Raw genomic sequence first — 24,117 nt, forward strand, 5'->3', positions numbered from 1 at the left:
ACTCTTCTTCTTATGCACTAACAGATAGATAGTTAAAGGGTGTCTCAGTGTTCCATCCCATCATAGCCTGGGCCAAAAGGCCATGCTCATGTTTCAGATCTGTGCAAAGTATGGCCTTCCTTTTTCAGTTGCTCCTCCTCTTCTAGCTGGGTACATATTCTGTCTTTAAGCCACAGAACAGATTGTGACTCCAAGGGCACTTTTAGTCCAATGAAGTCTAATTATGTTTATAAGCATATTGAAAGAAGACTTAGCCATTACACATGGGTAGACAGAGGTCGAGGGAGAAGTTGCCCAGGATGTGCTAATTAGAGTCACGATGCACAAGTAACTTAGTGAGAAGTACAGCTAAGTTTCGTTTACAATGGCAGAAAATTTGCATTCAGACAATGGAATAGTGAACCAGGAGATGTGAGAACTGAGTCCCATGGCATCCTGAAGACCAACCAAATGAGATCTGAGGACTCTTCAGAGGCAGAGAGAAGCATATAAAACGGGTTGGTTATTATGAGTTCAAAAAGGTGGAGAATAACAAGGACCACGCATTAGGAGAAGAATCAGTGGGGACGATCCTTCCTCTTCCCTACTGCTCGGCTGACCAAAAGCTGAAGCCTTCATCTAGTTTAAGCAGTCTTCTTCCAACTCAAGTTCCTTCTCAGTTGGAGAAAGAGCCCTTTGAGTTGGAAGAAGCATCCACGAAGGGTGACTGGATCCACCCAATTAGACTGCATTGCCTAGCAAGAGAATGAAATTTGCCATTAAATCTATGTCACCTTGAATCCCACTGGACTGGCATCAATTTTGAAAATGTCACTTACCAAAGTCTGCAAAGACGAGAAGTCAAGAGAAGGAAGAAGCGACTGACGAAGCTGTTGGAAGATCTGAGCCCAGGAAGCCTTTTTATACCATCGTGTCTGTAACCCCTGATGGCCCTTCAGCGTCCTTGTCCCCACCCCTAAGTGCCAGAGGCTTTAACACCCAAGCGGCTCAAATTAATTTCTACGCAGCAGCAAAATTACTTTAATAAGTGAGGAGACTCAACTCAAAGGGTTACTGTCATGTCAGCTCCACCAAATGCTGCTGATAATTCCAAGTACTTTAATCTTCTCATTTTCATTCTTCTGCCTAATATTTGGCTTGTTTCCTCTTTCCCAGGAGTTATGGTTGTGGGAATTCCAATGCCCTTTGTCATCAGGCATCCTGATATTTCATTTTAGCAACCTGCCCTGTTCTGGGAGGATGGCATAGAATCATAGAGTTGGAAGGGGCCATACAGGCCATCTAGTCCAACCCCCTGCTCAATGCAGGATCAGCCCTAAGCATCCTAAAGCATCCAAGAAAAATGTGCATCCAACCTTTGCTTGAAGACTGCCAGTGGCATCCACTCGTCCAGCTGGGGATTGGATTTATGTTTGCATGGCCTGCGCCATTCCCTGCTAGGAGTGTTGGTGGGAGCTGGAAATGAAGGTTCCCCTCCCATTTCCTGACTCTGTGGTGGTTTCTTTGCATTGGTCAGATTCATTCACAGAGTAGTTCAGCAGTGGAATAGGCTGCCTAAGGAGGTGGTGAGCTCCCCCTCACTGGCAGTCTTCAAGCAAAGGCTGGATACACACCTTTCTTGGATGCTTTAGGATGCTCTGGGCTGATCCTGCGTTGAGCAGGGGGTTGGACTAGATGACCTGTATGGCCACTTCCAGCTCTATGATTCTATGATTTTTTGTAGCCCAAGCTTGCTTGCTGGTCTTCCTAGTTGCTCGCTGGTCTAGCTAGGGGTCCTCCCTAAGAGGTTGTGAGTACTTGGAGTCAGGCAGTCTCCATCCATGGGTAGGAGGCTTGGACAGTTGTCCGCAGTTACAGTTGATGAAGGGAACCCAACAGAGTCTAATGCTTAGTGGGTCCTCTTTCTGCTACCATCTCCCTAAGAACCCAGTCAGCCAGGGTGCCAAAAGTATGACGGGACTGTAAGATAATAAGATAAGAGGGGACATGATAGCCCTCTTTAAGTATTTGAAAGGTTGTCACATGGAGGAGGGCAGGATGCTGTTTCTGCTGGCTGCAGAGGAGAGGACACGCAGTAATGGGTTTAAACTTCAAGTACAACAATATAGGCTAGATATCAGGAAAAACAGTTTCACAGTCAGAGTAGTTCAGCAGTGGAATAGGCTGCCTAAGGAGGTGGTGAGCTCCCCCTCACTGGCAGTCTTCAAGCAAAGGCTGGATACACACTTTTCTTGGATGCTTTAGGATGCTTTGGGCTGATCCTGCGTAGAGCAGGGGGTTGGACTAGATGGCCTGTATGGCCCCCTCCAACTCTGTGATTCTATGATTCTATGATTCTATAATGAACTGAACAATCACAATACATTTCTAGCCAAGGACCTTAACATCTAATATCGGATTTAATGGGAAACTGCTGAGGAAAGGAAGGATACTAGAGGCATTGAACTAGAAACAGCCAAGGACATCGTCTAGTTATACATTCGGCTGTAGGTAGCAGTATGCAACTACAGAGACCAAGTTGTATGAGGGAAGGCTGAGGGAACATGGTCTGTTTAGCCTGGAGAGAAGATGACACAGGTGATATGATTGGCATCTTCAAGTACATGAAGGGCTGTTATATAGAAGATTGAGCAGAATTGATTTCTATTGCCCCAGAGGCTCAGACCAGAACCAATGGGTTGAAATAAACTCAAAAGAATTGTCAGCTGAATATCCGGAATAAGTTCCTAACAGTTAGGCTGGTTCCTCAGTGGAACAGGCTTCCTTGGGAGGTGGTGGTATCTCCTTCTTTGGAAGTTTTAAAGCAGAGTTTTAAAGTCACCTGACAGAAATGCTGATTCTGTCAACTTGTGAGGGATGGTTGGCTCATGTGGGCCTTTCTTGCATGCCCATGGAAATGCTGATCACCAATTTGGGGTCAGGAGGCAAATTTCTCCCAGTCAGGAATGGCCAGGGATTCAGTTTTTCTTGGAGGGGGGGGGGTTCATGTGGGCATGGAACTCTATGATTCTGTGATTCAAACTGAAACTAATATTCCACAGGAATTTCATTTTTCCCCACTCCTGTCCTTTATCTCCATGCAAAGAAATCTGAATTGGAAGAGGAAATTCCTCTTGTTAGAATCATAGAATCATAGAATCACAGAGTTCGAAGGGGCCACACAGGCCATCTAGTCCAACCACCTGCTCAATGCAGGATCAGCCCAAAGCATCTTAAAGCATCCAAGAAAAGTGTGTATCCAACCTTTGCTTGAAGACTGCCAGTGAGGGGGAGCTCACCACCTCCTTAGGCAGCCTATTCTAGCCTATTCCTCATAGAATCATAGAATCATAGAGTTGGAAGGAGCCATACAGGCCATCTAGTTCAACCCCCTGCTCAACGCAGGATTAGCCCTAAGCATCCTAAAGCATGCTCCTCTGTACCCTTTCAATTTTATCTACGTCCTTCTTGAAGTGAGGCCTCCAGAACTGCACACAGTACTCCAGGTGTGGTCTGACCAGTGCCGTATACAATGGGACTATGACATCTTGTGATTTTGATGTGATGCCCCTGTTGATACAGCCCAAAATGGCATTTGCCTTTTTTACCGCTGCATCACACTGCCTGCTGATGTTTAGTTTACAATCCACAAGTACCCCAAGGTCTCGTTCACACACAGTGCTACCTAGAAGCGTATCCCCCATCCAGTAGGCATGCTTTTCATTTTTCTGACCCAGATGCAGAACTTTACACTTATCTTTATTAAATTGCATCTTGTTCTCACTTGCCCATTTTTCCATTGTGTTCAGATCTCGTTGAACTCTGTCTCTATCTTCCGGAGTATTTGCCAGTCCTCCCAATTTGGCATAGGCAAAAGGAGATGACATCTGTAGAACGTTTTTGGCTAGTGTCCTGAAAACCAATTTTTTTTTATTGCCTAAGGATGGGTGACAAAAATAAGGGAATGTAAGAAATTTCATTTGGCTTTCTAAATGTTCATGGGGTCCAATATCATTTTTACCTGCATCTTCATTGTCTTCTATAATTTAATCATTTGCAAATATCCTCAGGATTTCAATAGATGTCCTAGAAATGTACTTAATACAATTCAGGGGCTCTTATGGGTACTTCCCCTCCTATGCTTCTTCTTCTTCTTCTTCTTCTTCTTCTTCTTCTTCTTCTTCTTCTTCTTCTTCTTCTTCTTCTTCTTCAACATTCTCTGTCCTTTTGGTTTAAGTCTTTATTGACATAATTCAGTTGAATGCTGTTTCATATGCTTCTACGGCAGACTGGCCATTGAGAGAGCCAGTTTGGTGTTGTGGTTAGGAGTGTAGACTTCTTCTAATCTGGTGTGCTAGGTTCGATTCTGCATTCCCCCACATGCAGCCAGCTGGGTGACCTTGGGCTCGCCATGGCAGTGATAAAACTCTTCTGACCAGGCAGTGATATCAGGGCTCTCTCAGCCTCACCCACCTCACAGGGTGTCTGTTGCGGGGAGAGGAAAGGGAAGGTGAATGGAAGCCACTTTGAGACCCCTTCTGGTAGAGAAAAGTGGAATATAAGAGCCAAATCTTCTTCTTCTTCTTGATGACCAAGATGAAGGCAGTTGTGGGCTAGAGAATGGGTTTGGGATGGGAGTTCAGTCCCCTTGTGTTTCTCCTAATGCCCACCCTTACCTAGAGTGTTGATGCCATTCAGGATGTTCTGCATGAAAGGACGTTGTTCAGCATAGTCTACTCACCCCACAAGCCTTAAGAGTCATCCCGTCTTTCATCTGATCACAGCCACAACAAGATCAAGGGATTTGTTTGTACCCGACAGACCAAAATGAGTTTCTTCCCTTTGAAACTGTACGCTGATTAAATTCCTTTCAAGACACATCAGTCATGCAAGATAAGTATCAGTCTCCCCCCCCCCCCCCCATGATGTCCTCTTGTGACATGGGATTAGCACTGTCAGAAGGAAGTGCTACTGCATCATTTACAGAATGAAAAAACAAATTGTGGGTTCAGGGAATGCCAAAATGCTGTAGAGCTGAATCTCAGCCTGCCCACGGGTTTCTAACTTCAATTTGTTAGACAACTTTGCAAAGTCCTTGCATGTCCTCCATGTTTCGCTGTCCTGTATTCCAGGGGTAGACAACCTGTGGTCCTCCAGATATTCATGGACTACAATTCCCATGAGGCCCTGCCAGCAAATGCTGGCAGGGGCTCATGGGAATTATAGTCCATGAACATCTGGAGGACCACAGGTTGACTACCCCTGCTGTATTCCATGATGGACGTCTGTTGGGTGGGAATGTTCTAAGCACTAGTCAGTTTCATTTTCCCCCTCAATATTTGTTTCCTGGTTTTTGCAAGGGGAGAAACCTGTGACACTCGGCCAATAGGCGATATAAAGTATCAGGCGATATAAAGTATCCATGAAGACACAACATCCCTGCAAAAGACGGTTTCTGGATACATTGGAGGGGAGGATCTTTAGCCGTGCTAAAAGGAAGGCTCTTCTTAGAGAGCAATCATCTAATATTCTCAAAAATGTAGGAAAAGATCTATGCTCAGGGACCACAAATAAAACACTGCCACTCTTAGCCATTACACCAAACTTCGTTGTCGTCCCCCCCCCCCCCCCTTCAGCTTTTGAATCCCATTTTCAGAAGCTCAACTGTGCAGATTCACAAGTCTGGCATAGCAACAGATCAGAGAGAGATTAATGGGTTTTTGGCAAACCAATTTGTACTCGTCAGAAGTTGTGCCAGAACTCCGGGTGAATCATTTATCTCAAAACGTAAACATCCATAAGATAAAATTCACTTGGGGAGTCCTATCTGTGCTTAGACAATCAAAAGGACTGTGAACAATCTTCAAGTTTTTAAAAGTCTGCCATGGAGAGGATGGAGCAGAGCTGTTCTCTCTTGTCCCGGAGGGATGGACCAGAACGAATGGGATGAAATTAATGCAAATGAAATCCTGTCTCAACATCCAGAACAGTCAGAGCGGTTCCTCAGTGGAACAGGCTTCCTCGGGAGGTGGTGGGTTCTCCATCTTTGGAGAATTTTAGACAGAGGCTGGAGAGCCATCTGACAGAGAAGCTGATTCTATGAATGCTCAAAGGGGTGATAGGTGACAGTGGATGAGCTATAGGGTTGGGAATGTCCTGCATAGTGCAGCGCTTTGGACTAGATGACCCAGGAGGTCCCTTCCAACTCTTTGATTCTAACTCAAGGTCATCAAACTGTGGCTCTCCAGATATCCATGGGCTACAATTACTGTGAACCCTCAAGATGCCTGTAGTCCATAGACATCTGAAAATCTGTCCACCTCTGCTGTAGAGCAATGGTAAAGCAACCGGCTTTATATGTAAAATCTTCAGAAGGACAAGATATGTATGCATACTTAAAATAAAATCAGAGTCCAGTAGCACCTTTAAAACCAACAAAGATTTATTCCGGGTGTAATCTTTCAAGTGCAAGCACTCTTCATCAGACCTTTTGTCAATAGGCAATATAACTTTGATCTTCAAGGAAGAGAAAGAGCAAGTAACATATTCCCTTATAGATTCAAGTGGGTAGCCGTGCTGGTCTGTCTGAAGCAGCACAACAAAATCAGACTCCATATTCTCTTACAGACAAATTTCACATGTAAACATGAGTGTTCATGGAGTGTTCCTTGTGTGTACTTTACAGGTGTTCCATCAATGAAGGAGTAAATGGCTTTCTAGAACAATCTATATCAGGGGTGGCCAAGTTGTGGCTCTCCAGATGTCCATGGACTACAATTACCTTGAGCTCCTGCCAGCCTGGGCTAAATGGTGATCAGCATTTCCCTGGGCATCCAAGAAAGGACCACAAGAGCCAAGCACTGACACAATCCATTCTGCCCACCCACTCACAATCTGCCTAAGTTCACAGAACCAGCATTTTTGATTGATGACTATTTAGCCTCTGTTTAAAAACTTCCAAAGAAGAAGAAACCACCACCTCCCGAGGAAGCCTATCCCACTGAGCCTATCCTAACTCTGTTAGGAATTTCTTCCAAATGTTGACCGAAAAATTCTTTTGAATTAATTTCAACCCATTAGTTCTGACCCTCTGGGGCAACAGAAAGCAACTCTACTCCATCCTTTATATGGAAGCCATTCAAGTACTTGAAGATGCTTATCATATGTTAAGTGTGGCATAGTCTGTCTAATGACCCATGGCTCCCTTCCTTAGTCTAGGCTTATGCTAATGCTGGACACTCTCTACCAAGCTTGGCCAGACTCCCCCTTCTCTCTAGGTTGACCCAAGTCACAGAATCGATATGACGGCTGCAGACTGAGACAAGTCCTGCTTTCTTTCTCTCTCCCCTCCCCCCATAGTATTGCTGATCAGGTGGCGACCGGCAGAATCATAGAATCATAGAATCATAGAGTTGGAAGAGACCTCCTGGGTCATCTAGTCCAACCATGCAGAACACCCACAAACCTATCGCTCATCCACTGTCACGTGCCACCCCCTTGAACCTTCACACAATCAGCCTCTCCGTCAGATGGTTATCCAGCCTCTGTCTAAAAATCTCCAAAGATGGAGAACCCACCACCTCCCGAGGAAGCCTGTTCCACTGAGAATCCACTCTGTCAGGAACTTCTTCAGGATGTGTAGACGGAATTTCTTTTAAATTTATTTCATCCCATTGGTTCTGGTCCATCACTCGGGGGCACGTTTGCCTAGAGGCTTCTAGGTGACTTCTTTAGTCTACACCAGGGGTAGTCGACCTGTGGTCCTCCAGATGTCCATGGACTACAATCCCCATGAGCCCCTGCCAGCGTTTGCTGGCAGGGGCTCATGGGAATTGTAGTCCATGGACATCTGGAGGACCACAGGTTGACTACCCCTCGTCTACACAACTCTGACCCATCCTAAGCCAATCAGCCTGGGGAAATCTTTCCCCCACCCCCCAAAGATCCAATCTATAGAAATTCCCAGACACTAACTGAAACATGATGGTTTCCTTTCTTTAAGGACATCATCACCCATCTCCTTACCCAGCCAGGCCATTTCCCAACGTCTCACTCCTGGAAAATCCCATCATGCTCCCATCACATCCTCATCATTTGTCAAGCGCAACCCAGTCCTCTCAGGAAAGGTACATAAACCCTTGCTTTGCCTCACCAAAGTATGCTTATGATCCAGGATCCATTCAGATTGCTCTTCACACTGCTGGCTGTCTGTGTCGTCTCTCTGCCTCTCTGCTCTCCAGCTCTGCAGCTCTTTTACCTCTTGAACTCCCTATCCGAAAGTCTGTTAGTGTGTCTGATATATGTTTGTTTATTATTTATTATTTTCTTATAAATAAAGATTGCTTATTATTTTATGATGATCTGTTATCTGCCTTGAGTTCTTTAGGGCAGGGGTAGTCAACCTGTGGTCCTCCAGATGTTCATGAACTACAATTCCCATGAGCCCCTGCCAGCGTTTGCTGGCAGGGGCTCATGAGAATTGTAGTCCATGGACATCTGGAGGACCACAGGTTGACTACCCCTGCTTTAGGGTTCAATAGCCTCGTAAAACATAGGCATTCAAACCTTTCGCTACATTACCAACCTCTTGCAAGCCATTCCCCACTCTACATGTGTCCTTGACACATGTCATTTTGGTTGACACATATCACCTCTAAGTCATCTTCTCTCCGGAATAAACAGATCAAGCTCCCTCAGCGTTTCCTCATATGACTTGGCCTCCAAAACCCTCACCATCTTTGTTGTCATCATGCAGTTTGTTTATATGCTTTTTCAATCGGGGTTCCCAGTATTCAACAGTTCTGGGTACTGCAATTCTGAAGCATAACCAGAGCAGAGTAAAGCATGACCATCATCTGCAAATACATAGATATGTTCTTCTGACATATTTAAAATAATAACTATGTTCTTTTAGCTTATGACAAATATGAAAATAAAACTGAGGTTTGCCAATATATTTCCCATATAGACAACTTGGTGTAGTGGTTAGGAGTGCGGACTTCTAATCTGGTGAGCTGGGTTTCCGTGCTCCCTACATGCAACCAGCTGGGTGACCTTGGGCTCACCACAGCACCGATAAAGCTATTCTGACCGAGCAGTGATATCAGGGCTCTCTCAGCCTCACCCACCTCACAGGGTGTCTGTTGTGGGGAGAGGAAAGGGAAGGTGATTGTAAGCCGCTTTGAGCCTCCTTCGGATAGAGAAAAGCGGCATATAAGAACCAACTCTTCTTCTTCAGGAATATCAGGGTTCTCTCAGCCTCACCTCCCTCACAGGGGGTCTGTTGTAGTCTTCAAGCAGTGGCTGGACAGATACTTCTCCTGGATACTTGAGGCTGATCCTGCATTGAGCAGGGGGGTAGACTTTATGGATTCAGTTAACTCTTCCAATTCTGTGTTTCCAAACAAAGGTTTAACAGAGGTTAGCCCAGAAAATGAACAGGAGGGTGATATGTCTGGGAACCATGGACAGTAAGGAAAGATCTAGAGGGTGGACCTGATTAGTCTGGTTAAAAGAATCTTAAGGACAACAGGTCCTTGGATAGAAATGTGCTGTGATTGTTTGGTTTATTATCTTGCATGTTTCCAGGATGTTCTAGAAAAGCCTGCATTCTGGTATTTCTACTTATTTCACAAATCTGAGAATGACAAATGCAACAACCTGAGAAAACGATATATTTTCCTTCCTTCCTTCCTTCCTTCCTTCCTTCCTTCCTTCCTTCCTTCCTTCCTTCCTTCCTTCCTTCCTTCCTTCCTTCCTTCCTTCCTTCCCTCCCTCCCCACCCCACACCTCGCTTTTTGTGCAGATCCATGATAATTTTTTTGAGAACCATTCCTATATTTGGGCTGCCAGTCCATAGGTGTGAACGTGAGATATATTTCAGAAATGCTACCGAATTTTGCAACCCACCATTTTGCCATGAAGACCCCTTGGTGTAAGAGCAGCAATGGCTGCTTTGAGATTCCTTTGGATGGTAAAAGGTGGGGTACAAAAAAAAAACAAAAAAAAACAGTTCTTTCGTCTTCTTCGTCTTCTTCTTCTTCTTCTTCTTCTTCTTTCATGTTCATGTCTTACATGGATTTTGGATCTGTACCATTGTGAGTTTCCTTGAAAAGTATTTCCAGGTTAAACATGCCCAATTTAAAACAAAATAACCACATCTGTGTCTCTCTGTGTTAGTGTACACCAGGGGTAGTCAACCTGTGGTCCTCCAGATGTTCATGAACTACAATTCCAGATGTTCATGGAACTGTAGTCCATGAATGTCTGGAGCACCACACGTTGACTACCCCTGGTGTACACAACATATGTTCTTGAAAATCTCGAAAATGCTATCAAATGGTGTAAGAAATCTGTGCAAAGGGAATGATCACTTGGACTCTTGGGTGGGAAAGAGATGGCGTTCAGTTATTTCAAAGTAAAACAAATGCCGTCAGAATTCCCACGACGATAACTGCTGGGAGGGAATAAACAAGCATTTTATTTATTCATTCATTTATTTATTTTGCAGCAGAATGAATATGAAAAGATCAAAGTGTTGGAAATTACAAGAGTCATTTTGTGGCGCTGACGCGACACGAACCCTTTTGGTGTAGGCTCGTCACTTATTAAAACAATGTTGAGGTCGCAGAGAAACTCGTTTGAGCCGCTTGGGTGTTAAAGCCTCTGGCACTTAGGGGTGGGGACAAAGACGCTGAGGGGTCATCAGGGGTTACAGACACAATGGTATATAAACGCTTCCTGGGCTCTGATCTTCCAACAGCTTCGTCAGTCGCTTCTTCCTTCTCTTGACTTCTCGTCTTTGCAGACTTCGGTAAGTCATAGAATCATAGAATCATAGAATCATAGAGTTGGAAGGGGCCGTACAGGCCATCTAGTCCAACCCCCTGCTCAACGCAGGATCAGCCCTAAGCATCCTAAAGCATCCAAGAAAAGTGGGTATCCAACCTTTGCTTGAGGACTGCCAGTGACTTTTTCAAGAATGATGCCAGTCCAGTGGGATTCAGGGTGACTTATAATTGGTGCCAAGTGTCTTTCTCTTATCTCTTGCACTTGGAGAGTCAATAATGTAATGTCCATTTGCTAGGTAATGCAGTCTAATTGGGTATCCATCATGGTGGATCCAGTCATCCTTCTTGGGTGCTTCTTCCAACTCAAAGGGCTCTTTCTCCAACTGAGAAGGAACCTGAGTTGGGGGAAGTCTTCTTAAACTAGAAGAGGCTTCAGCTTTTGGTCAGCAGAGCAGTAGGGCAGAGAAAGGATCATCCCCACTGATTCTTCTCCTAATGCATGGTTATTTTCTACTTTTTTGACCTAATAATAACCAACTCCTTTTATATGCTTCTCTTTGCCTCTTAAGATGCTCAGATCTCCTTTGGTTGGTTCTTCAGGATGCCATGGGACTCAGTTCTCACATTTCCTTGCTAACTATTTCATTGTCTGAATGCAAATTTCCTGCCATTTTAAAGCAGTCTTAGCTACACCGAGTTACCTGTGCATCATGACTCTAATTAGTACTTCCGGGGCAACTTCTCCCTCACCGTCTCTCAACCCATCTGTAATAGCTGAGTAAGATTTCTTTCAATATCCCTGAAGAAGGGTGGGTGAACCCAAAAGCTTATACTCAGAATTTAATGTGTGTTGAGAAAAGGTTCTTCTTTGTTTGATGATCCCAGGAAGGTTCGTTTTGGTAGGCCATCATGATGGCTCTCAGATCCCCTTAACAATTTTACAAATGGGGCCTGATGGGACAAGTTCTCCTCTGAAAGACAATCTCGGTGGGTGAGAAGACAGGCCTCTGGCTGGGATTAATCTTTGGGCAACTACCTTGAGTGATCATTTTATAGAGGTGCTAAATGAATCAACTTACTCTTAAACATTCATAGAATCATAGAACTGGGAGGGGCCATAAGGTAAAGGTAAAGGTATCCCCTGTGCAAGCACTGGGTCATGTCTGACCCTTGGGGTGACGCCTTCTAGCGTTTTCATGGCAGACTCAATACGGAGTGGTTTGCTAGTGCCTTCCCCAGTCATTACCGTTTACCCCCCCCCCCCCCAGCAAGCTGGGTACTCATTTTACCGACCTCGGAATGATGGAAGGCTGAGTCAACCTTGAGCCGGCTGCTGGGATCGAACTCCCAGCCTCCTGGGCAGAGCTTCAGACTGCATGTCTGCTGCCCTACCACCCTGCGCCACAAGAGGCTCTTGGCAGGGGCCATACAGCCCATCAATTCCAACCCCCTGCTCAATGCAGGATCAGCCTAAAACATCCAAGGTTGCTGCTTGAAGACTGCCAGTGATGGAATCTTCCTCCTGAAGCTTTCAATACCACTACTGAATTACTCTTTCTGCAAATACCCCCCCCCCAATATCTAACTGGTACCACTCTACACATGGTTTAAACCCATTCCTCTCCTCGGCTGCCAACAAGAACCTTTCCCTGTGCAAGGGACAACCTTTCAGATACTTCAAGAGAGCCATCATTTCTCCTCTTGACTTCCTCTTCTCAAGGCTGAACATCCCCAAATCCCTCAGTCTTTGCTCACACGGACTGATCCCCGGGCCCAGGATCATTCTTGCCCCTTGCCTCTGTCCTTTTGAAGCTCACTTGGTTTGCAAAGCTGAAGACTGTCCAATGCCCATACTCTTGTCTGCAGATTTCCTAGAAATACAATTGATCTCCAGCCAGCATGTTTAGGCTCCCTCAGACAAAATTGAGTGGATTTTATTGCATGATCCCTGTGCTGAGCTCCCTCCCTTTCCAAACTCTGTCATTTGTAGGTTCCACCCTCTGAGAATGTCCCAATCTGGAAATGTGCTCATTGTTTCCTTCAAATACCATTGAGGAGTCACTCAAAGAACAGTGCGGTTTATTATGGTTAGACAAACAGGCTGCTGTTCAGTATACCATCCTTGAACCCACAAACTGGGTACCCCCAAACGTCTTCCCAATTCCAGCTCAAGTTCGACCCAGATGAAACCCACAATAGAGTAGAGTGGAACAGATGAAAAATTCTGTCTTTCAAGGAAGGTGAGCAGGAAATCCAAGGATTTTCCGGAAGCCAGATAAGAGACTTCCATAAGTTGTTTGCTATAGCCTTTATTATGACCCCTACTGTTCCTTGGAGGAATTACTACCCAAAACGTATGGGGTGTCCCATCCAAATACAACCTGGGATTGGCCCTGCTTAGCTACTGAGATCTGACTGTACTGGGCTTGGGTGGACTATCCTGGTTACAGCTAAAAATCCATGGTCAATCAAAAGTCAAGAAACGTGAAGTTTTCTTTGAGAGGGAAACTGACATTATGCAAAGCTGATTGGGGGCCATTAAGGATGGGAAAAGAAGATTAATGAGCTGCCGTCTCCTTACATTTCATTTCAGGTTCCTCTCCATCACACCATGCCTGGTTACTGCGGTCCACAGTTTGCCGTCCCATCCGTTGCCTCCACCCCAAGAGTCGGATTTGGCTCTGCCGGGGTCGGCTATGGAGCTCTTGGATGTGGATATGGGGGTCTCGGCTATGGATATGGGAGTCTCGGCTATGGATACGGGGGTCTCGGCTTGGCCCACGGAGGTCTAGGCTATGGTCTGGGCACCTGGAATGCTCCTGCCGTCGCTGAAACTTCCGGCAGCCTGGGCACCCTGGCTGGCGTCAACCCTTCCTGCATCAACCAGATCCCACCAGCAGAGGTCGTGATCCAGCCACCCGCCACCGTCTTGACCCTGCCCGGGCCCATCCTCTCTGCCACCGGGGAACCCGTGTCCGTGGGAGGCAATGCTCCCTGTGCCATTACCGGCACTGGGGTGGCAGGAGCAGGCTTCTATGGGGGGCTGGGAGGCCAGTACGGAGGCTGGGGCTGGGGCTCTCGCCTAGGCCTGAGGAGGGGTTCCTTGGTCGGGAGGAAGTCTCTCCTGGGACGTCGTGGCAGCATCTGTGCCTACCCCTGTTGAGCCTGAACAGAATCTATGCACGGTCCCGGTAATGATCAGGAACAGGACGTTGAGACCCATCCACGAGTTTGAAAAGCCAAGCTTGCGGATACCTCCTTGAACTGAAGAACTTTTGCAAGAACTCTCAGTCTTTTCTTCTGAAAACTGCATGTCTGTGAAGAATGCCGATCCGCTTCGGCTTCTTTGTATCCCTCCTTTTGCCGGACAGTTTCTCTTGGCTGTTTTCCCATTAAAGCTCTGTCTGCACTCCAGCTTTTGTGTCTTGGTTTTGCTTGTTGAATGTTTCTCCAGAATTCCCTTGGTCTTCTAGAAGAGAGGTAGTCAACCTGTGGTCCTCCAGATGTCTGTGTTCAATTCTGGGAACCCCGACTGAAGAAGCATATAAACAAACTGCATGATGGTAACAAAGATGGTGAAGGGTTTGGAGGCCAAGTCATATGAGGAAACGCTGAGGGAGCTTGATCTGTTTATCCTGGAGAGAAGATGACTTAGAGGTGATTGTTGTTGTTAGGTGCGAAGTCGTGTCCGACCTATCGCGTCCCCATGGACAATGATCCTCCAGGCCTTCCTGTCCTCTACCATTCCCTGGAGTCCATTTAAGTTTGCACCTACTGCTTCAGTGACTCCATCCAGCTTCCTCATTCTCTGTCATCCTCTTCTTCTTTGGCCCTCGATCGCTCCCAGCATTAGGCTCTTCTCTAGGGAGTCCTTCCTTCTCATGAGGTGGCCAAAGTATTGGAGTTTCATCTTCAGGATCCGGCCTTCTAAGGAGCAGTCAGGGCTGATCTCCTCTAGGACTGGCCGGTTTGTTCGCCTTGCAGTCCAAGGGACTCGCAAGAGTCTTCTCCAGCACCAGAGTTCAAAAGCCTCAGTTCTTTGATGCTCGGCCTTCCTTATGGTCCAACTTTCGCAGCCATAGAGGTGATATGTGTCAACCAAAATGTAGCAAAAGGTTCAAATGCCTATGTTTTATGAGGCTATTGAACCCTAAAGCAGGGGTTGTCAACCTGTGGTTCTCCAGATGTTCATGTACTACAATTCCCATGAGCCCCTGCCAGCAAATGCACCACAGGTTGACTACCCGTGCTCTAGAAGATCCTCCAGTGATTTGGCCTTGAAGAGACCTTTAACTCAGGGAAGGGGATGAAGGGTGGGCCATAACTATGAGGGATGACTGTAGGATCCTTGGTAACATCAGAAAGGATACCTGTGGCTTGACGTATTTGCTGATGAGCCAGAAAATGTCTTCCCTCACCTTGCTGCCCATGGTGCATAGAGGAAGCTATTATGACAGGCATCTGGCCTGTTCCTGATGTAGGCCTGCAGTTGCAAAATCCTAGATGTCAGCATTTCTACATGAGATCATTGAATTCCTGTCAAGTAAAGGTAAAGGCATCCCCTGTGCAAGCACTGGGTCATGTCTGACCCTTGGGGTGACGCCCTCTAGCGTTTTCATGGCAGACTCAATATGGGGTGGTTTGCCAGTGCCTTCCCCAGTCATGACCGTTTACCCCCCAGCAAGCTGGGTCCTCATTTTACCGATCTCGGAAGGATGGAAGGCTGAGTCAACCTTGAGCCGGCTGCTGGGATCGAACTCCCAGCCTCATGGGCAGAGCTTTCAGACTGCATGCCTGCTGCCTTACCACTCTGCGCCACAAGAGGCTCCTTTCCTGTCAAGTAGTGCACCTCAATAATGTTCCTCGTTTGTTTTGCATACAGCCCATAGGGGATGCTACTAATGAATTGTACCCGTGATTAACATACACTTATGCCATTCATTTTATCACCATACAGTTCTTAATACTGAATAAATTGGGGGAGGGAATATACCCCGAGTTCTTCTGCATCAAGAAAGGACAGGGTTTTTTCAAACCCTGGGGTTTCTTGACAGCCCTGGAAGGAAACAAGTATAAGCTGGATTGCTGTGGCCCTGAGAACATGACAACAACTTTCGTCTGCTTGGATGGGAATTAATGTATTATATGTATACTAGATTTAAAGCCCATTTTATGTTAGAATAAAATGGGCGCTAGCTGCTGTCCCTGGGGACGGCGCTTGGTGGCTGGCAAGGGCGGGAGAAACTGTTTTGGGCCCCCCTCCCGATGGGGAAAGGCTCTGCGAGGCACCCAGCGCCGTCCCCAGGCCTGCAGAAGTGGTCTCCCCCACCCCCCGCAATATATAAAATACAGGAAAATTCCATGTAAAATGAATCTTAAAACAGCATATACCCCTCTAGGAGGATATTCCTCCATGGCCCAGGGTGAAGGGAAATCTTTTAATATGTTCGGAGAGCCAAGGGTTGATATCTTTGTATTATAAAGCCTGGAGATAAACATTTTTTTGTGGGCGTGCAGAGGCAAAGAAGGAGAAGCCACAACTCTCTCCAAATCTGCAGTTTGTCTGGAGCACAGTTCTGTGTAATGTTCACAGTAAACAGCTCCTTTTCAGATCTGCCTCTTTGAGCCTTTGTGCCCCTGATCGATTGTGTTACCCAAATTGCTGGGGATAGCAAGAGGCTGGGTAACACAGGATCTTTACTACCAATTTTTACGGGGTCCTTTCCCTGGAAGAAACCCTTTTTAAATGAAGAAGACAAAAGCTTACACTCATGGGATTTATTTGGGGAAAATATTGGGATACACTCAAAACACACACAGAGGAAAAACATACATACACTAAGTTCTACAGGGGGACAAGTTACACTAAGTTCTACAGGGGACAAGTTCACTAAGTTCTACAGGGGGACAAGTTCAAGATACTGCACCTTTCTTGGATCCAAGCAGCCCAGACACAGGGTTGACAACATCAGGGGATGGACAGGATGCCGGGTGTGGACAACAACACACACACACACACACAGGGTGTGCGCAAGGCTTGATATAGTGTTTGAAATTCCCGGGCCAGCCCCAGAGACTGCCCACTGGGAGGTCCATGATTGATGATTGGTCTCTGATATTATGAGTACCTGATAGGTGAGTTTGAACTGTGATGTCACTAGAGTGGGAGGTGTGGAGTAATCTCATCGAGTAGAACAATACCTTGGCTAGGTGTAATGTGTGGCTAATGGCCTTGTCTTTGTTTTATCAGGAAGGACTGGGGGAAGACATTTGGGGATAAGAGATGGTGCTAGACAGAAATTACACTGGGCAAGAGAGACAAAAGAAGTTGCAGTTAGTACCTTGAAGGGATATTCCTTTCCTGTAGATAGTCTAATGGTCTTTGGCTGGGGGGGGGGGGGTGATTTAGATAACGTGCACATTTAGCTCAGTCAGTTGGGCAAGGAGGAAATGTAAGAAATCTAGTGAAGCCCAAACAAGATGAGCCTTAGCCTGGCTTCCTAGGTTTCTTAAGGGGCCCTACTGACTCCACAGTCAGTCTCTGCCAGGCTGGTTTCTGTGTGTGCCAACCTGCTCAGAGTCCAGTCATGGGCTTCTGTGCATGAAGGTATCTCTGTGTGAGGCACCCTTCCATTATGGGCTACCTCTCGGGTAACAATTGGAAAAGTTTTTTTTAACATCAACTTTCTCCCTCCAAAACCCATTCCTGATCGATTTGCCTCAGAGCTCTTGCAAGAAGATAACATTGTGGTCAGTCTTACCGAGCCTTCTTAAAATGTGTGCCCCTCCCCTCCAGGCACCCCCCACTGGGCAGTCTCCTGTGTAAACCTCAATGAGATGAGTGGGGGCTGGGCACAGAGATGGCCGACTGTGCTGCAGTCTGGGTTTTGTTTTTTAAAAAACGGGGGGGGGGGTTAAAAAAGAAGTCTTTTTTTATAGGCTAATTTACCTGAGCCGCCCTGCGCTGTCCCTGGGCGCCCAGAAGCCGTTCTCCCCTCCCACCCCCCCAGCGGCAAAGGCTTCTGCGGGCCCGGGGACGGGGCTGGGAGGCTGGGGGAGGTTGGGGGAAGGCACAGGGAGCCGCAGGCCTACCTTCCCTCTTGGCGGCCAGCAGAGCAATGGCCGCCGTGCAGGAAAGGGTAGCCCTCGTCGGGGATGGGGCAGGTTGGGAGGCGCTTCGCGCCTCCCTATTGGCTGTAGTCCAGGCAAACAGCTAATCAGCGGCTGCTGATTGACAGGTTGGGGCTGGACTGACAAGCGGAGGGCCCAATCGGGAGGCGCAAAGCCTCCCGATTGGGCCCTCCGCTTGTCAGTCCAGGGGAAGGGGCCTATCGGCACCCTTCCTCATCCCGGACAGGGCCCGCCCTCGGGGCCCTTACTGTTTTATTTCTTCTGCTCCGCTAGGAGCGGTTAAAGATATTCTAAACATTTATCAGATGATATGACCATATATGGTTGTGCTGACCCACCCACCCTTCTCCAAAGAGCCAATGATGGGCCTGGATTGGTTAGGAAGGGGAGGAGCCCCAGGTGGGTGTCCTTCCAAACCATATTCTGGACAATTGTACCACCTCTGGGGTTTCTCAAAGAAGTGTTTGGGGGTTTCTCAATGGCAAAAAAAAAATTGAGAAAGGCTGGTTTAAAGGGTAAGTGTCCACCTGTTTTGCCCTTTGGGGAATTGGAATTTGTAACTAGCATCCAGCAGTGTTAATGTGACTTTAGGGGTGTTCAATTTCTATACTGACATTGTTTTTATGCAAAGAAGAACTGAGACAGTGTACTTACAAAAAAAATTAAACATTAAAACTTAAGCCATGCTTTCTCAACCATAAATGGTCACGTCGCCACAAATGGGTTTCCCAAATGGGCGGAAGTGAATTAAGTTTATCCTTAACACTATTTCACTCCCTTATATATTTGGGAAACAGCCTCCTGGGAGGAGACTGTCTGGGGCCCTGCCTGTACAGGTCCACCTGGATTGGCCCTCCCCCTCCAGCTCCCACCCTCCCTCTTTACTTGCTAGAAGCCTTGTGGCTGCAGCCTCCATTGTCGCCCACAAGGAGAGAGGCAGCAACAGGGCTCTGTACCCTTTCAATTTTATCTACGTCCTTCTTGAAGTGAGGCCTCCAGAACTCCACACAGTACTCCAGGTGTGGTCTGACCAGTGCCGTATACAATGGGACTATGACATCTTGTGATTTTGATGTGATGCCTCTGTTGATACAGCCCAAAATGGCATTTGCCTTTTTTACCGCTGCATCACACTGCCTGCTCGTGTTTAGTATACAATCCACAAGTACCCCAAGGTCTCGTTCACACACAGTGTTACCTAGAAGCGTATCCCCCATCCAGTAGGCATGCTTTTCATTTTTCTGACCCAGATGCAGAACTTTACACTTATCTTTATTAAATTGCATCTTGTTCTCATTTGCCCATTTTTCCATTGTGTTCTGATCTCGTTGATCTCTGTCTCTATCTTCCGGAGTATTTGTTGGTCCTCCCAATTTGGTGTCATCTGCAAACTTGATTAGTCCCTCCACCCCCTCATCTAGATCATTAATAAATATGTTAAAAAGTACCGGGCCGAGCACCGAGCCCGGAGGTACCCCGCTACTCACCTCCCTCCAGTCTGATGAAACACCATTGACAACAACTCTTTGAGTGCGGTTCTCTAACCAATTCCTAACTATCTGAAAAATTATATATATAAATTTGTTAAACATTTATCAGGTGATATGTCCATATATGGTCATGTCAACACACCCACCACTCCCGAAAAACCCATGATGAAACTGGAGGGGGTGGGAAAGGGAGGGGGCACAAGTGGGCATTTAAACAGCTAGGCTTCCCAACCATATTCTGCATAATCACATCACTTATGTGATTTCTTGAAGCTCGAAGAATATTCCAGGGGAGAGCCAGCTTGATGTAGTGCTTAGGAGTGTGGACAGCTCATATTTCATCTGATCTCCAAACTACAGAGATCAGTTCTTATATTGTATCAGGATGTGCAAAATCTTTAGAGTGCATGATTCAAAGTGGAAGAATATCCCAGAGGGGCATTGGCGGAGATACATAGCATGTTCAGGTTAGGAACTTTATGAGCTTTATCCCCTCCTATGTCCTGCTTGGCTCAGTGGGAGACTTCCTGCGTCTATGAACACACTTCCTTGCTATTTCTCTCATGAACAGTTAGTCAGTTAGATTCTTAGGACTCTCCTCCCCTCTCTTCTTTACAAAGTCATCTATCTTCTCTATTTACTCTTTCAGCAGCTGGTGTGTCTTCCTTTGAATATTTAAGCTCTTCCAGCTCATATATCTCTGGAAGTCTTCCCAGAGAGAAGTAGATGGATCTCAGGTCCTAGGGTGACCCACCTGTCCACCAGCCGTGGTGACCCACCTGTCCACCAGCCAAAGGCCATGAAAAGATTTCTCTTTTTGAAGACATAAGCAAACTGAAGCTGAAACTAGAACCATAGAATCCTTGGCGAAGTCCACTGTCCTGCTCAATGCAAAGATATGTCCAGATATGTCCAGCTGCTGCTTGAAGATGGCCAGTGAGGGGGAGATCACCACCTCATGAGGCCGTCGATTCCACTGCTGAACTGATCAAACTGTGAAATTGTTTTCCTGATATCTATCAAATATCATTCTACATGTAGTTTAAAGCCATTAATGAGGGTCCTGTCCTCTGCTGCCCACAGGAACCTTTCCCTGCCCTCGTCTAAGTGACAAGCTTTCAAAAAGTGAAAAAGCTTTCCCCTCTCAGCCTCCTCGTTCCCAGGCTGAACATTCCCAAGTCCCTCTGCCTTTCCTCACAGCTTTTGGTCCCCAGGCCCTGGATCCTCCTCATCTCTCTCAATTTTGTCCACATCCTTTCTGAAGTGAGGCCTCCAGAACTGCACACAGGGCTCCAGGACTAGGACACCTTGTGGTTTTGATGGGATGCCTCTGTTGATGCAGCCCAAGACTGTATTTGCCTTCTTTACCGCAGAATCACATTGCTTTAGGATGCTTAGGGCTGATCCTGTGTTGAGCAGGGGGTTGGACTAGATGGCCTGTGTGGCCCCTTCCAACTCTATGATTCTGTGCTTCTGTGCTTCTGTGAAACTGTGATTCTGTGATTCTGTGATTCTGCTCATATTCAATTTATGGTCCATAGGTACCCCAATATTATGGTCCATAGGTACCCCAATAGGTCCTCTCTCCTATCCTATTCAACATCTTCATGCCCCCTCTTGCACAACTGGTATGGAAGTTTGGGCTGGGTTGCCATCAATATGCAGATGACACCCAGCTCTTCCTCCTGATGGATGGCCGCCCTGACTCTCCCCCAGAAGCATTAGCCAGCTGCCTGGAAGCAGTGACGAGATGGCTCAAGCAGAGTCGTCTGAAGCTCAATCTTTCAAAGACGGAGGTCCTGTGGCTGGGTAGGAAGGGCCCATGAGAGGAAGCGCGTCTGCCTGCCCTGGATGGTGTGCAGCTCTCTATGGCTCACTCCGCCAGGAACCTAGGTGTGATTCTGGACACTTCCCTCACAATGGAAGCCCAGATCACAAAGGTCGCGCCTGGCATTCTACCACCTCCGCCAAGCCAAGCTACTAGCGCCCTACCTGGCCCCGGAACACCTGGCCACAGTGATCCATGCCACGGTCACCTCTAGACTGGACTTTTGTAACTCGCTCTACTCAGGCCTGCCCTTAGCCTTGAACCCGAAGCTACAGCTGGTTCAAAATGCAGCAGCCAGGATCCTCACAGCAACACCGTGGAGGTCCCACATCCGGCCTATTCTCCACCAACTGCAGTGGTTGCCAGTTGAATTCCGGATCAGACTAAAGGTTCTGGTAATTACCTTCAAGGCCATATGCAGTCAGGAATTATCAGGACTATGTATGGCCACTTGTCACTCAGCTGGATGCATGTGGGGGAGGATTGGGGAATGAAACCCAGCTTCCAGCTTGGAAGCTTCCTCTCTTACCCACTCCACCAAACAGGAGGAGGTCTGAGGCTGGAGTAAGCTCCGAGAATTCACCCCTTTTCCGAAGGGCAATAACCCCATGAAATCACTGCTGTATTTGTAGACCTGCCGAGGACCGAGCTTGAGATTTGAGGCAAGATTGTAGCTGACAACGTCATTAACCAATGTGCAGCTAGATGCCACCGGCCAGATCCAATCAGTTTAGACTGAAACTCACCAATAGCATGCACTGGTGGGCTGAGCCAAAGTTTGCTTGTGTACATAAGTTGCGTTTAGTTATGAGTCTTTTGGTTCTGTTATGGTTCTGTTTGGGTCCTTGTTCTACCATGCTGGGGCATCAATAAAGAGCTTAAAATGTTTCCAGTGCCCATGTCCTCCTCTGGATCCACAGATGTGACAAACACCAATCCCAGGTGAATGGAAGCCAATGGTTCCCTATTATCATGGCAATACCAGGAATAGCTTTTGGCGAAGTACACTAAGGCAGGATATAAGAGAAAGGCCAGAGAGCACCTTGGGAGCTCTCATGAAGCCCCATGACTCCATGAAGCCCTGGTTGGGAATTCCTGCCATAGAGTTTCCAAGGCAAGAGGGAGCAGAGGTGTTTTGACATTGCCTTCCTCTTCAGAACCACCCTGGAATTCCCTTGGGGTCCCCATCCAAGTCCTTACCAGTGCCAACCTAGTAGTTATTCCGGGCATCAATATATTCATAATTGATTCAGTGTAAGGGATAGAGTAGATAAAATGGAAAGGGTACAGAGTGTCAGGATTGTTAGAAAACCCTGTCATAAATTAGGCTGAGATTCTCCATGACAGTTAGATTGACCTTTGCAGCTTGGTGCCTGGGAGCTCCAGGTCCCTATATTATGCATGCTTGCTTAAAGTGAAACTATGTTTATGTAGCCATTATCTCTGGAAGCTATGAATGTTCTTTTCTTTGAAGCCTCTCGGCTGGGCCTGCTTCTGGTAACCATAACACCTTATCTGAGCCTGAAGACAGCCAAGGACATGTGAAAGTAACACTGTTTTTAATTGTATCTGTCTCCTCTTCCTTCCTCCCCTCCCTTGGGAACTTTCAAGTTTTGGGCGGGAGAACTGTATTGATAAGGAGAAGCAAATCTGTCCTCAGGCAGATTTGACTTCTCTAGTCTAGGTGTATGAAGTATTTCTCAATAAAACTTTCTATTTCAAAGAAGTTGGTTGTGAGTCCTTGCAACGTCTGACACAGAGGAGAGCGACGAAGATGATCTGGGGCCAAGGGACCAAGCCCTATGAAGATGTTCAGCCTGGAGAAAAGGAGGTTGAGGGGGGACATGATAGCTCTCTTTAAGTATTTGAAAGGTTGTCACTTGGAGGAGGGCAGGATGCTGTTCCCATTGGCTGCAGAGGAGAGGACACGCAGTAATGGGTTTAAACTTCAAGTACAACGATATAGGCTAGATATCAGGACAAACATTTTCACAGTCAGAGTAGTTCAGCAGTGGAATAGGCTGCCTAAGGAGGTGGTGAGCTCCCCCTCACTGACAGTCTTCAAGCAAAGGTTGGATACACACTTTTCTTGGATGCTTTAGGATGCTTAGGGCTAATCCTGCGTTGAGCAGGGGGTTGGACTAGATGGCCTGTATGGCCCCTTCCAACTCTATGATTCTATGATTCTATGATTCATAATTATTGACAACATAGCCTTACTAGAAATTAAGGCCGCTGTAGTTTAAATACAGCGGATTCTAGCCGGCCTACAGATTTGTGCGGGGTGGCTGTGCGGCTTGGATGATGTGGACAGGCTGGCCTGAGACCCTCCTCCGTCGGTTGTGGCCTCCTCCAGGTCTCCCCCTGGCATGGGACCTACCGCAGTTCTTGGAGGGTAGGGAGGAAATGCTGTTGGGTGTCGGCGTCATTGGGAATCAGTAGAGGGCGGCCACCGCATCTCCCCCAGCAGCCGTGGCCGGCAGAGGAGCTGCCGGTGCCGTTGCCGCTGCCGCAGCATTTGGAAGCGTCCCTGGCGGTGCAGGCGCGGCAGCTGGCAGGAGGTGCTCAATGCTTGGCCCCTGAGGCGGGCCGGGTGAAGGCGGCAGCACAACTGCAGCGGCTCGCGGCAGGACCACAGCCGTGATTGAAGCCGGCGGCAGCTCGGGAGATGTTTGCAGCGTAGATGCAGGCTCAGCCGTGGCCGTGGGTGCTTGCAAGCTGTGTGGGGCGGCCCCGAGACGGACTGTTCGCGTCTGGGGACGGCGCCGGCTCCTCGCCGCAGTGTTGACAGGCAGTAGGCTGCCGTCACGGGGGCTAGCAAGGGAATGGCGGCGGCCGGCCGGATGCGGCCAATGTGGGGGGCGGATCGGGAGGCGTGAAGCGCCTCCCGATTCGTCAG

This window comes from Paroedura picta, chromosome 1 (assembly GCF_049243985.1).
Source record: "Paroedura picta isolate Pp20150507F chromosome 1, Ppicta_v3.0, whole genome shotgun sequence".
In the NCBI taxonomy this organism is placed as follows: Eukaryota; Metazoa; Chordata; class Lepidosauria; order Squamata; family Gekkonidae; genus Paroedura; species Paroedura picta.